The sequence below is a fragment of the Pelophylax lessonae genome (genome assembly GCF_965119305.1).
Source record: "Pelophylax lessonae genome assembly, chromosome: 6".
Classification (NCBI taxonomy): Eukaryota; Metazoa; Chordata; class Amphibia; order Anura; family Ranidae; genus Pelophylax; species Pelophylax lessonae.
The window spans coordinates 153592296-153605373 of NC_138773.1; positions in this window are offsets into that span (position 1 = coordinate 153592296).

Here is a 13078-nt window from a genome sequence, read left to right on the forward strand (position 1 = left end):
GTATGAATGTGTGGTACCCCTATATCATACAAATGGCTATCTCCTCAGTGCCCTCAATATAAGGATACAACTAGAAGGACGTTTCTCGTTCCATATTCCCCTTGTGGGTAAGTTGATATCCTTACAGATATTTGTTTGTCTTTCTAAAAAATGGAAAAGGACATTGGCTTAGATATACTAGAGGAGACATATACCTATACATGTTTACTATGGGTATCCTCTACCCCTATGGGATTATGGGGATTTCCCTATAGATGACGAGATATATTGTGCCTTTCTGCATATGTACTTGTTCAAGATAATGTCATTTGTACTTTATAAATTTCTCTAGATATACAAGTGGTGAGAGCACGGTTGTGTGTATGTATTTTCCCTGAAGAAGGAATTGTGAAAAAAATTCCGAAACATGTTGGAGGACACACTCACCTGCCTTGTGAACCCCTAATGTGTTATCCCTACTAGGATATGTATATGGAATGTCATTTATTTTCAATTTTATCCATTGTATGTTACTTGTTGGATTTTAACACAACTAATAAATGTTAAATATTTTATATACTTTTTCTATACATTTTTTCTACTATACTGACTATCTCCAGCCCCTCCATTCAAATTCCCCAGGGACATGTATGGTTGTTTCTTATATGAATTTAGTATTGGGGAAGGGATTCTGGGCTGGTTCGGCATAGCCCTGTACCAACTATTTATTTTTTCCCTGTATACAATAGTAGGACACTCTGATGCTGTTAAATCCACAAAATGGGCTTTACAAGATTCCGAACTCTCAAATCAACACAGAAAGTATTTATTAAAATGTCTTGAATTCTGCCTTCAGCACAATTATTTTTGGTATGACCATCATTATTATCTCCAAACATGAGGTGTTGTTATGGGGGCTAGATTTGCCCCAAGTGTTGCCAATCTTTTTATGGCATATTGGGAACAAGAGTATATCCTTAAGGAACGCCCACCAGAATAAATATGCTACAGGAGATTCATTGATGATCTCCTGATTATCTGGAAAGGGGATCATATGTCTTTCAACAGATTCAAGGAAAAGATGAACAAAAACGATAGGAATATTAAACTATCCTGGAACGAGAGTGGTGAGAACATAGTTTTCCTGGACCTGGAAATTTTCAAAAACAAAACATTACTTCAAACCCACAGACAGAAATTCATATCTTCCAGTTGATAGCTGCCATCACAAGATGTGGCTTTGCAATATTCCTAAAGGTCAATTTGTCAGACTGAGAAGAAATTGTTCCAAGAAAACCAATTATTTGACCCAATCTAAATTGTTGGGCAAGAGGTTTTTAGAGAAAGGATATACAACAGAAAGTATAGACCAGGCCAGAAGACAAGTACAACAAATGGATAGGGATACTTTGGTAGCAACAAAAAAAAATAAAAGAAGAGATAATAAGGACTTTGAGTTCAAGCTCATTATGGACTATAATGTGCAATACAAACAGGTTGAGAAGATTGTGAATAGACATTGGAATATTTTAAAGAAAGATAAAGTGTTGGATTCGGTTCTACCAGATAGGCCTAAATTTATTTACAGAAAAGCCCCTATTTTAAAGAATATACTGGCACAAGGGGTAATAGACCCTCCCATATACAAGAAGGAGGGACTGTTTTCATTTGTTGCTGGGTTTCATGCATGCGGAAGATGTTCGGCATGCAGGCACTCAGTCACAAATCAGAAGAAGAAAAAATAATTTGTGTCTAAAAAGTACAGGCAGAAAATACCCTATAAAAGACTTGACAACATGTGGAACTATAGGGGTCATCTATATGCTGGAGTGTGGCTGTGGGCTTCAGTATATAGGACGTACATCTAGAAGCCTCAGTGTAAGAATTGGTGAACACGTTAAAAATATTAAGAAAAGCACCTTAACACATAATGTCTCCAAACACTTCCGATTAGTTCATGATAGAAATCCCAGTTCTTTGAAATTCTGGGGAATAGAACAAGTGATCAAACATTGGCGTGGTGGTAACTACATCCAGGGATCTGATGTGAGTAGGCTCCCGGGATCTAATTATTTAATTTGATTCTGAATTTCCCAATAAGATGTACAGAGTGTGAATAAGCTAATAATATGGAGGTTGTCCTTTAATGTACCCCCTGAGCCATGTACAGATATCGCCGTGCTATCTCGTAGAGTGCGATTAGGGATTAAGGGCATGGCGCTGTACATGGAAGGAATGTTGCCAGGAGCAGGGCGGGCAATCTCTTCCACTGCACTACATAGGACGTATGGTTGATCTAGGCTCCACCCCGCTGACAAAGTCATCTGACGTAACACGTACGGGGGAGGCACCTGCTCGGTGACAGTCAGACCCAGGGAGGTTCTGCCACGGAGATATTATCAGCTGTTCGTAGCCCGCACTGCCTGAAGTGCCGGTAAATGTAAGTGTGTTTCCTTTTGACCATTTAATAAAGTATTCAAACTGAGAGCACTAGATCCTTCTTCCTTTTGTTTTTTGCTGAGTTTCATCGCACTCTGAATATCAGTGAAGGAGAAGTGGAAGGTGTGGAAAGAACAGGTTAATTAAATTATCCTAATGCTTGCAAGACTCCTTTGAGTCTAACCTTGAGGTGAGCTGCTAATCTAGCACCAATCACTGTGAGCACTTGGTTGGAGTGTTTTGAGCACGATTGCACCTTTGACACATTGGACCACGGATGGAGATATCTTAATAACTCTTCTTTTGAGATTGAGTTTGGGACTATATCTTTTTTGATCACCTTAATATAGCACTTCTTTGGGACATTTTTTGCATTTCGCACTGTTTAGTTGCATTTGCACTTTGTTATTTATATTGGAGCACTTCAGTATATTTATATTTGTATATGTTGATTTATGTTCACACACAATTTTTATTATATGATTCACATTGATTTACCTTTATTGAATTTTAGTTACTTGGCGCAGCGATATTGATTTATTTAGTAGGATGTAGAAGACTGTAAAGAGATCCACAGTATGTAGGGCAGTGTCCAGAGGTCAGTAGTATGTAAGGCAGAGTCCAGAGGTCAGTAGTATGTAGGGCAGTGTCCAGAGGTTAGTAGTATGCAGGGAAGTGTACAGAGGTCAAAAGTATGTAGGGCAGTGTCCAGAGGTCAGTAGTATGTAAGGCAGTGTACAGAGGTCAGTAATATGTAAGGTAGTGTACAGAGGTCAGTAGTATGTAAGGCAGTGTACAGAGGTCAAAAGTATGTAGAGCAGTGTACAGAGGTCAGTAGAATGTAGGACAGTTTACAAGGGGGAAAGGAGAGAGAGTGAGGGGGGGGGGGAGCAAGAGAGAAGGGAGGGAGAAAAAGAGAGGTGGTAAAAGGGATAAGAGTATAAGAGTGAGAATTACAGAGAGAGATAATAGAAACAGAGAGGGATACCTGTGATCACTGTCAGGTCACTGTTACTGCTGTCCGTGAATGACTGTTATTTCTAGGATGCAGCCTGGAACAAAGTCCTGCTGGGACAACTTATTAGGTAAATTGGGGCAGTTGAAAACTATAGTTAACACCCCCATGAATAGACAGGATCTATGATCCAAGGATTTCCACGTGGATATGTGGAGATATCAGAAAGTGATTGCAGTTGCTTTCTAACACTTCAATGCCATTTACTTTGGAAATGAACTAGGCCTGCTTAGGTATTTTTGAAAGGGTAATTTTCTAGTAATTTAGCAGCCAGCCAAATAACTAGAAACAAATTATGCACCACAATGTGCTCTTCAACAGTGTGGTTACATTGACATTTATTTAGGCCTGCTTAAAGTGTTACTAAACCCAAGACCCTGCATTCAACATATCTGGTCTTCTACAATACATAGAACATGAAAATGAAAAAAAAAAAAGAAAATGAAATTATTTTAGTAAATATAAAGTGCTAAATAACCTCACTCATCCGCAGTATATAGCAGTTCTTTGACTTCTATCAGTGTCCGACCCAGCAGTGGTTAAAGATTGTAGGAAGAGTTTTAATTCCCTTCTGACTGTCCTGTGAGACTGCATGACCCCAGACCCTCTGTGACCCCGTGCTGATCAGATGCACCCTCCCCAACAAAAAAAAAAAACTCTCTGGTAATACACACCTAACTGAGCATTTGCACAGTGCCTCCAATGCTCTGTACTATCAGCAGATGGATTGGGGACAGTAAAAAGGGGGAGGGGTGGTCAGAGAAGACAGGATCAAACAGCCGTTTTACACAATGCAGAGAATTAACCCCTTTAGGTTCCACAGTGAGTATAGCAAGCAGGCTTTACTGCAAAGACTGATTTTTTTTTTCAAATTCTTTATTTTATTTTTGCTTAGAAAACATAAACAAAAGGTAAAGTGCACAAGAACATAAGTAAACAAACAGATTATGGCAAAACGATCGAGAAGATCACCATCCAGTGCAAGAGACACAGTCTCAATAGTAAGTTGAGCCAGGAAAACATTATATATGCAAGCTTATCACTTTGTCAAGAATATGACCGAAGGCAGTGTGACCTGCTAAACAACCAAGTGTAGGACAAGTAAGGGTGGTCCATTACACTGGCGCGTGAAAGCAAATCCAGGGCCACGTACATGTCCAAGGGTCATTCAATCATTGGTATAATCTCGATAACAGGGGAAGGGTATAAAGAATCCATGACTGGGAAAAGGGGGGCAGGAAGGGGCATAGTAAATAGGAAGTATAGACTTAGATAGAGGCAAAGACTGATTTTACTGTTGTGAATTTAATACCACTTTTAGGTTATTTTACTGGGAACAGCTCTAATTCTTTAGAAGCCAGCCAGATGACTCTAAATAAATCACGAGTTGCTGCAACATCAGATTTTAAAGATCATGCAATAAGGAGATAATCACTTCACAAAAAGGCCTCTTATACCGCCACAGTGCCAAAGGGGTGTCTTTTTTTTTTTTTTTTTTTTTTTAATGTTTATTGAAAATTAACAATAAAAGAACAGAGAACATAGTTCAACTTTGCAGAAATATGGGTACATGCCTCTGTCAATCCAAAAACAAATATGCATAACTGAATATAGGCACCGGGTATATACATGGACTAAAATATTTGAGGCAAAGACAAATGTAGGAAAAAAGGGGTGGGGTTATGGGTCGATACACTTGCATGGTACAGGAAGAGAACATCAACCAACAACAACAAGGATGACTCTGTACTGGTCAAGAACAGATTACCACATAGATTAACAACGTGTTTACAGTGAAACTGTGGGGAAAAAGAGGGGGGGGTAAGCCCATGAGGATCAAACATGAGGGAAGGACAGTGGCTATAGTCCAGGAACAGATTAGAGGAGTTGAGATGTAGAGTAAGCGCCTTAGATCTTCAATTTTCAAAGGGGTGTCTTCACTAATGCAAAAAAAAAAAATGAAATTCAATGTTCAGACTATACACAAAGAATAGTAGAATAGAAAACTTCTGCTGCTGCATTTCCAAAGTAGTCTGAAAACTAATTAACAGAAAATGCAGATAGCCTTGGCTCTTATAACAACTTAATAAGAATCCATGGAGCATAACATTAGGAAGGGAGATAAAGCTTCAGCAGTTGGCAGCAGGTAATCTTCCTTAATCTTAATATATTAAAGTTGTGAGAAAAGCATATAGAACACCTCATTTTATTCTTCACTAATTGTAGATGCTGGTACGATTCAGCATGCAAGTCAAAAGGAGTCAGGGCTTTTTCAGTGGGCTTAATCAATCTTGTTATCCGTAGCTCATTGCCAACATTCATTTGGTTTAAAATTCAAAATCACACTGCAGAGTTCGAGCAGTGTAGCAAATTATATAGATAAAACATAGTTTGCTATTAGAATATAGAATTAAAATAGTAAAAAGAAAATAGAATACCCTGTAGTTGTGTAATTCTGCAAGATGGCATGCCACTGTCATGTGGTGAAGCAAGCATTTTACAAGGGGTGGGGGCAAAAATGTTGCTATTATATGCATACTCTAATGTATGACAATAGCTGTATAAATATTAACAGTATTAATATATTTTAAAAATGCTGTCAATTGTTTGTTAGCAGAATGACAGCAATGACTTGCATCATTGCTTGTTTAGTAACCAAATGATGCAAATCTACAGATCGGCATAATCCAGGTCACAAGTCAGGGTCAATGCAGGCAACAGAGGATCGATGACGGGGTCAAAAGCCAGAGGCAATGCAGGTGGCAGAAAATCAAAAGCCAGGATCAGGTACAAATAGCAGTAGAAGTAATACAAAGCAGCAAGCAGGATTATGTGTGAAGCACATGTATCTAGCAATTAAACAGGAAACAGGGAAGACTTAAATAGGGGGCCAGTAACACTGACTGACTACATAATCAGATGCAGATGAGACACACTGTGCAATTCAGTTCAGCATAACTATAATAAATCCATTCACTTCAAGACAGGACTGTTTCAGCGCCTTCCTGCCCAGGCCATTTAACGGTCTACAGCACTGTCACACTTTAAATGACAATTACTGCTAAATGTCTTTGGTAAAAACAGCCCAAATGAATGTATATTATTTAGTCTGTGTGAAAATTATAGAGTCTACAAACTATGGTATATATATTTGAAAATTCATCAATACTGATGTACTGACTGCCTATTTAAATATAAATATATACCTTCAAATAAGACTTAGGGGTACCAGGACTGTATAAAAAAAAGTGATTAAAAATAGGAGTTTATTTTAAAGTCAAATTCATTAAAAAAAAAAAAAAAAGGGGAATTAAAACAAACATGAGCCTGCTACATGCAGGGATTCTCAAGGTTCCTCTTATAAATGCAACATTGAACGAGTACAGCACACAATTATATATGTACACCTGTTCAACCATTTGTTAACTTAGAAATAGGATGTCGCATTTAGGGATCTCTAGATGGGTAGATATTGATCTGAATGTGTTGTATCAGGAGGAACGGAAGAGAACCTTAAAACACTGTGGTCAAATGGCATTTTTTTTTTTAATCGCAAGTATCAGAAATGCAAAAACATATACAAAAAAATTAGTTCAGACATACCTCCCTCCTTCCTTTTTGGAGCCATTTTAGTCTTATAAAAATAGCTGCTAAGCTAGAATGATTGCTGCTAAACAAGTTGCTGATAAGAACTGTGCTTGTATTTCACACTGGAAAAAGTAAGGATGTTTTTAATTTTCTTACCAGATCATACCAATAACTCACCCTGCTTTCATTCTGTCCTTGCATTTATTCTATTAGGTCAATGTATTATTAAGATTGTGTGAATTTGAAATAACCTAATGCCTAAATTGACTGAAATTTCAGTAGCGCAAGGATGGTGATGATCTCTTACCATCCAGATAATAGAACCAATGCAGATACAAATCCACAATAATAAATAACTGAATGTATAAATATAAGGGATAAATACATAAATAAAATGGAAAAATACAAATAAATAGATTCAAATCAATAGGAGTCCATCAGAGTCCATGAACCAGAAAGTGCATAGAGCAAAAAAGGTGTATTCCTCCAAACAGGATCACTGGTGCAAATCACTGGTGAAATATTATAGGGAACACCCAGTGCTGTATCTTGGCCTAGGCCAACAAGGCCCAGGCCTAGGGCGGCACTTTTCAGGGGGGCAGCAAAAAAGCTGCACCCTTCAAGAAAAAATAAACAAACAGTCTTCTCCTGGCACCTGTATGAAAAGGGTCCCTGCTGGCTTGCACTACACTTTTAGTATAGTGCCAGTCTTATGTGGCAAATTGGGCCAGGGGGCAGGGTCCAGGAGGTAAATCAGTCTGGCAGCCCCATAAAGCGGTCACACTGCTACCTGTGAGTATGATAATACTGGCCGGTGAGGACATTCAGACAGACCGCAGGCCGCCAACCACACTTAATACAACTGGCCCGACGCTCGCCAATGCTAATAAGTGTGGCATTGCAGCCTAATGCTCCGTCCACCCTCCTCTGCCCCCAGGTATGGCAGGCATCATGTCAATAATATAATTTCATTTCTTTAAACATCCTTGTCCTTGAGCGAGCATATTGAATTGCATCATATACAATTAAGACTTTTAATTGTATAATATGATGGCAATAATATTTTGGACCTGCTCACCTCATATGTACTATCGCAATATGTCACTGGATTAGTAGGAATACTCCAATCTTATAAGGTATTTGGACTTGTGTTTGCTGCTAGTGTTGAGTGAACATGGACTGTATTATTAATGTTCGTACCGAATAATTGGATTTTTGTTACCCGAACACGGACCCGAAAACTTTACTGTATGTTCGGGTTTAAAATCCGTGTTCGGTCATTTTATTTCTGGGTTTGTATGTAATGGCGCGCTTTTAATGGCGGGCTTTCAACAGCCAATCGACAAGCGTTTAACTGGTGTGCCTTAAGCCATCCCAGCCATGCCTACTAATGTATTAGTAGCTGTGATTGGCCATCTGAAGCATGTGACCATGTCTTTATAAGTTCGAGACCGAGCGACGCTGCGTCATTCTGCTGTAGTATAGGGACAGAGCACACATCATACGTGCTGGCTGCTGATTAGGGACAGACAGTCAAAAATTATATTGTGTCCGAAAAGAATTCAGGGACAGGTCGGAGTGCTGCAGGCAGGGCGAGTTATTAGGGCATTTTAGGGCGAGGCTGGAGAATAGGCAGTGTCAGTGTTCTACATCGATTTTGCTGTGTGGGGGGTTTGCAGTGCCAGTGACCGATCTTATCGATCATTTTAGGGCGAGGCTGGAGAATAGGCAGGGTCAGTGTTCTACATCGATTTTGCTGTGTGTGGAGTGGTGTGAACACAATCTTTTTGCCCGCTGAGGAGGAGGGAGAAAAAAATCTTTTTTATCAGTCAGTTGTGTGCAGCGTTTTTCCTTCAGTGCTGCTGACTGTGATAATACACTGCTGTGTTTACATGTGCTATTATTGAGTGATTTTAAAATCTATACACATTTTTCTATTCTACTATTCAATATACACCCTTTTGGGTTAAAAAAAATTAAATTGTGGCATAGTCTGTACTAATCTATTTAAAAATTACAAACTTAAAGGGGAATTTTCTTCTTTTTTTTTCCCTTCATAGCCTGCAGCAGAGCTGACTGATAGAAGACACTGCTTTGTTCACATGTGCTATTGAAAAAACACCTTTCCAATTTTTGGGGCGCATCTCATACCGCCGAGGATTGCAGGGTGCTTCAGTGTGCCTCCTGCCTGTTCCGAACTCCTCCTACTCCTCATCCTGCCTTTGGGGGTACAAAAAATAGTAATCGGGGCCTAGTCTGGGTCTGTACGTGTGAGATACATACACCTTTTGATATCATATTTTCTATTCCGCTATTCAATCTACACCCTTGGGGTAAAAACAATTAAATAGCGGGATAGTCTGTATCGGCACGTGTGAGATACACCTTTCCAATTTTTGGGGCGCACCTCATACCGCCGAGGATTGCAGGGTGCTTCAGTTTGCCTCCTGCCTGTTCCGAACTCCTCCTACTCCTCATCCTGCCTTTGGGGTACAAAAAATAGTAATCTGGGCCTAGTCTGGGTCTGTACGTGTGAGATACATACACCTTTTGATATCATATTTTCTATTCCGCTATTCAATCTACACCCTTGGGGTAAAAACAATTAAATTGCGGGATAGTCTGTATCGGTACGTGTGAGATATACCTTTCCAATTTTTGGGGCGCGTCTCATACTATCGAGAACTGCAGGGTGCTTCAGTGTGCCTCCTGCCTGTTCCGAACTCCTCCTACTCCTCATCCTGCCTTTGGGGGTACAAAAAATAGTAATCAGGGCCTAGTCTGGGTCTGTACGTGTGAGATACATACACCTTTTGATATCATATTTTCTATTCCGCTATTCAATCTACACCCTTGGGGTAAAAACAATAAAATTGCGGGATAGTCTGTATCGGTACGTGTGAGATACACCTTTCCAATTTTTGGGGTGCATCTCATACCGCCGAGGATTGCAGGGTGCTTCAGTTTGCCTCCTGCCTTTTCCGAACTCCTCCTACTCCTCATCCTGCCTTTGGGGTACAAAAAATAGTAATCGGGGCCTAGTCTGGGTCTGTACGTGTGAGATACATACACCTTTTGATATCATATTTTCTATTCCGCTATTCAATCTACACCCTTGGGGTAAAAACAATTAAATTGCGGGATAGTCTGTATCGGTACGTGTGAGATACACCTTTCCAATTTTTGGGGCGCATCTCATACCGCCGAGGATTGCAGGGTGCTTCAGTTTGCCTCCTGCCTGTTCCGAACTCCTCCTACTCCTCATCCTGACTTTGGGGAACAAAAAATGGTAATCGGGGCCTAGTCTGGGTCTGTACGTGTGAGATACATGCACCTTTTGATATCATATTTTCTATTCCGCTATTCAATCTACACCCTTGGGGTAAAAACAATTACATTTCGGGATAGTCTGTATCGGTACGTGTGAGATACACCTTTCCAATTTTTGGGGCGCATCTCATACCGCCGAGGATTACAGGAGGCTTCAGTTTGCCTCATGCCTGTTCCGAACTCCTCCTACTCCTCATCCTGCCTTTGGGGTACAAAAAATAGTATGCGGGGCCTAGTCTGGGTCTGTACGTGTGAGATACATACACCTTTTGATATCATATTTTCTATTCCGCTATTCAATCTACACCCTTGGGGTAAAAAACAATTACATTTCGGGATAGTCTGTATCGGTACGTGTGAGATGCACCTTTCCAATTTTTGGGGCGCATCTCATACCGCCGAGGATTGCAGGGTGCTTCAGTGTGCCTCCTGCCTGTTCCGAACTCCTCCTACTCCTCATCCTGCCTTTGGGGGTACAAAAAATAGTAATCGGGGCCTAGTCTGGGTCTGTACGTGTGAGATACGTACACCTTTTGATATCATATTTTCTATTCCGCTATTCAATCTACACCCTTGGGGTAAAAACAATTAAATTGAGGGATAGTCTGTATCGGTACGTGTGAGATAAACCTTCCAAATTTTGGGGGCACATCTTCCACCGCTGAGAATTGCAGGGTGCTTCAGTTTGCCTCCTGTTCGGACCTCCTCCTACTCCTCATCCTCATCCTGCCTTTAGGGTACAAAAAATTGTAATCTGGGCCTAGTCTGTGTTTGTACGTGTGAGATACACCGTTTTGTAAATTTTTTTCTATTCCGCTATTCAATATACACACAGTTTGAGTGTAAAAAAATAAATTACGGCATAGTCTGTATCGGTATATGTGAAATACACCTTTTTAAAATTGTTTGGCGCATCTCCTTCCACCGCCGAGGATTGCAGGGCACTTCAGTGTGCCTCCTGTTCCGAACTCCTCCTACTCCTCTTCCTCATCCTGCCTTTAGGGTACAAAAAATTGTATTCGGGGCCTAGTCTGTGTTTGTACGTGTGAGATACACCGTTTTATAAAATTTTTCCTATTCCGCTATTCAATATACACCCTTTTGGAGTGTAAAAAATTAAATTACGGCATAGTCTGTATCGGTACATGTGAGATACACCTTTTCAAATTTGTTTGAAGCATCTCCTTCCACCGCTGAGGATTGCAGGGCGCTTTAGTTTGCCTCCTTTTCCCAAACTCCTCCTACTCCTCTTCCTCATCCAGCCTTTAGGGTACAAAAAATTGTAATCGGGGCCTAGTCTGTGTTTGTACGTGTGAGATACACCGTTTTATCAAATTTTTTCCTATTCCGCTATTCAATATACACCCTTTTGGGGTGAAAAAAATTAAATTTGCGTCATACTTTGCATATTTGACTGTGAGATACACCCTTTGTATTTGTATACTGTTTTTCTATTACGCTATTTAATAAACACCCTTTTGGGGTAAAAAAAAATTTAATTGCTGCATAGTTTGCATATTTGACTGTGAGATACACCCGTGCGATACTGTTGTTGTTTTGTTCCGCTATTCAATAAACACCTTTCTAGGGCAAGATCATAAATTACAGAACTATGAGGAGACCATCAAATAGGGGCCGTGGCCTGGGTTGTGGTGCTGCTGGTAGAGCTCCTGTTGCAAGGAGAGGACGTGGTCGATATGTGCCAGCTACAAGCACAAGTGAAACACCTTCCTCAAGTGTGAGTAGGCGACAGAACCTGCAGCAGTATTTGGTAGGGCATCATGCGCCTCTACAAGTGTTGAGGCCAGAAGAAGTACAGGCAATAGTAGATTGGGTTGCTGACAGTGCCTCCAGTTCCTTCACATTGTCTCCCACCCAGTCTACTGCAGAAAGGTCAGAGTTGGCACCTGCAGCCAATGTCCAACCGTCTTTCACCTCACCCCCTTGCAAATCATTCAAGCAGTCTGAGCCCCAAGTCATGCAGCAGTCTCTTCTTCTTTTTGATGACTCTGTCAGCAGGGTTTCACAGGCCCATCCACCTAGCCCTTCCCCAGAAGTGGAAGAGATTGAGTGCAGCGATGCCCAACCACCTATTTCTCAAGATGAGTACATGAAAGTACCATCGCAGCACGTCTCCGATGATGACGAAATGCAGGTGCCAACTGCTGCGGCACTCAGAATTGTGGAGACCGACAAGGGGCAGGGGTGAAGACTGGGTGGAAGATGATGTGGAGGACAATGAGGTCCTCGACCCCACATGGAATGAAAGTCATGCAGGTGACCTGAGTAGTTTGGAGAAAGAGGCCGTGGTCGCACAGAGCCACCAGCACAGCAGAAGAGGGAGCTGGGTGCAGAAGCGGAGCTGCCATGCCCTAGACACTACGCCTGCTACTGCCCAACGCCGCAAGGGTCCGAGAGCACCAAAGCCAGCTCAAAGGAGTTCTCTAGCGTGGAAGTTCTTCAGAAAATGTGCTGAGGACAGGACACGAGTGGTTTGCACCCTGTGCAATCAGAGCCTGAAGCGAGGCATAAACCTTCTCAACCTGAGCACAACCTGCATGATCAGGCATCTAAGTGCAAAGCACGAGCTGCAGTGGAGTAGACACCTTCAAAACCAAGAAAGGTCTCTGGCTCCTCCTGCTTCCTCTTCTGCTGCAGTCTCGGCCTCTCCATCCACCTCTGTAGTGATACCGGCACCTGCCACCCCGCAAACAGACGATCTGTCAG